The sequence below is a fragment of the Hermetia illucens genome, chromosome 1 (assembly GCF_905115235.1).
Source record: "Hermetia illucens chromosome 1, iHerIll2.2.curated.20191125, whole genome shotgun sequence".
In the NCBI taxonomy this organism is placed as follows: domain Eukaryota; kingdom Metazoa; phylum Arthropoda; class Insecta; order Diptera; family Stratiomyidae; genus Hermetia; species Hermetia illucens.
The window spans coordinates 108,592,242-108,595,080 of NC_051849.1; positions in this window are offsets into that span (position 1 = coordinate 108,592,242).

Sequence of the window (2,839 nt, forward strand, 5' to 3'; positions counted from 1 at the left end):
TGACTGGTCTTCGAGCAGCCTGCCACCGAGTCAGAAGAGCGGCTCAGAGGGTGGTAGGTAGAATCAATCAAGGCGGAAAGAGTGCGCCTTACAAGGCAACCCGCAAAAACCCTCAAGCTCGCCATCCAGCGAAGCAAGAGGAAATGCTTTAAGGAACTCTGCTCAGAAGCGGAGGTAAACCCGTGGGGGAGAGCTTATGGAATCGTAATGGGACAATTCAGATGCCTCCGCAGATTACGTGTCCCACTCTTTTACTGAAAATCATCCAGGGGTTATTCCCCCAGTAAGAGGAGAGCAGCGACACATTCCAACCACCTCTGAATGTGACGGCAATCCTGCCAGTCACCAGAGACGAGCTTCTGGAGATCTGCGGTAGAATAGGAAACAATAAAGCGCCGGGCCTTGGACGGAGTACCGAATAAGGCCCTTAAGCTTGCTGTGAAGCGATCACCACGCGATATTCTTTGAAACATATATCCACACACACACGCGGTGGGTAGAGTCAATCAGGGCTAAAAAGAGCTCGCCTATAAGGCAGCCCGCAAAACGTCAAGCTCGACATCCAGCGAAGCAAGAGGGAATGCTTTAAGGAGCTTTGCTCAGAATCGGACGTAAATCTGTGGGGGAGTGCATACAGAATCGTGATGGGACGATTCAGAGGCCGTTCATGTACGCAGATCACGTGTCTCACCCTCTTGCTGAAAATCATCGAGGGGTTACTCCCCCAGCAAGAGGAGAGCACCGACGCATTCGAACCACGTCTGAATGTGACGGCAATTCCGTCAGTCACCAGAGACGAGCTGTTGGATATCTGCGGTAGAATAGGAGACAATAAAGTGCCAGGACTGGGGGTACCAAATAAGGCTTACAGTGAAATCCAGACCGGACATGTTCGCTGAGTTGTTCGAAGCGTGCATGTCCGAGGGGATATTTCCAACGGCATGGAAGGGGCAGAAGTTGGTATTTCTGCCTAAGCCAGGTAAACCTCCAGGTGACACATCCTCATACCGACCCATACGTCTTTTGGACACTGTGGGGAAAATGTTAGAGCAGGTAATCTATAATAGATTACTCCCTGTTGTTAAGAGTCAAGGCGGCCTTTTAAATCGGCAGTATGAGTTCCGTAAAGCCAGATCAACTATTGATACCATCAAATTTGTTGCTGGCTTGGCCGAAGATGCAAACCACGGAAAGGGTAGTACCAGCAAATATTGCGTGGTAGTAACCCTGGATGTGAAAAAAGCATTCAATTCGGCCAATTGGAATCTAATACGGAAATCTTTAGCGAAGCTTGGTATTCCCGACTATCTCGCAGCCGACCATCAAATACTTGGGGGTGGTGATAGACACGAAGCTTAGCTATAAGCAACGGTATGTTTGCGACCAATCATCAACTGCAAGCATAGCTCTGGCAAGGATGATGCCGAACGTGGGAGGGCCACGGCATATATCTAGGTTGCTTATAGCCAGGGTGATGACGTCGATCATGCTCTATGCAACCCTAGTTTGGAGGGAGGCGTTGGGGATGTCAGGGAACGCAAACTGAGTTCAGTCTACAGGAGGACACCCCTCAGGATATGCTCCGCCTTCAGGACTGTCTCAGATGAAGCAGCATTCGTCATCTCTGGAATGATGCCGATTGACATCTTGGCAGATGAGATGGTGAACATATACAACGCGAAGCCAACCTCTTCATCATCGCGGACTGAAGAAGACTGAGAGGGAAAGACCCATAAATAGATGGCAAGAGCGGTGAGAACGCTCGGGAAAGGGTCGGTGGACTCACAGGCTCATTTCCTGCCTGCACAAAGATGTGGTTGGAGAGACGACACGGTGAGATTAATGAATCTAATCTCACACAGTTTCTTCCGGGGTATGGAGGATATCTACAATACCTTCACAGGTTTAAATTGGAGACCTCACCCGACTGTCCGAATTGCGATGGAGTCTCAGAGGACCCATAGCATGTATTCTTTCACTGTCCGAGATTTGTGGAATAAAGGAGGAATCTAGAGGAAACTCTAGGAGAGGTGCTGGTACCAGAAAATCCAGGTGCCGAAAATGCTAGCACATCAAGAGAATTGGGATGCGGTCAACTCGACGATGGCATCTATCTAAAATAAACTGCGAAAAGCAGAGGGGAATACAAAAACGCGGTCACGTGCGCCGCGTATAGAAGAAAGGTGACTAAGATAGAGTGAGCCTGACTCCGCCCCGTGATGTAATACTTTATGGTGGTTCCGTGGGGCAGGGAGGGAGTCGGGGGTGGTTTTAGTGGGTAAAAATCCGACACGCTAGTGTGTCCAGCCCAGTGTCTTTTGAAGATGTCCACCTCCTCAGAAAAAAAGGATAGGACATTGAACCGACTTAAGGTTTTGTTTTGCAAACGAAACCTTAAAAATGGCAAAACTAAGAGCTGCGCTAGCGATGTGAAAATATGGGACGCTTTTCAGATCAACTTTATTTCTCATTCCTTAACAACTCGTAACGATTTTTCTTCCTAAAAACCGCTGCTATATCTGCATTCTACGTTTTCTGACTCCTTCCTTTATGTTTATTGAAAATATTATAATTGTATGGAGTATTAGGGGTAACAAATTATGTTGATAAAACTTAAGTAACTTTTTATTATTTTAAGTGTTCAAAATTAATTTATTTAATTTATAGTTTTAACAACAATATTTTTAGTTTTGGTTAATAACCACTTTAACTTTTATTTTATTTATTTATGGCAAAACTTTCTAATTCTATTAAATATTTAAAATTAAGAGTACATCTTCACTCCATTATCGACAAGCCAAATCTCTCTAATTCAATTCAATTATTTTTTAAAAATGAG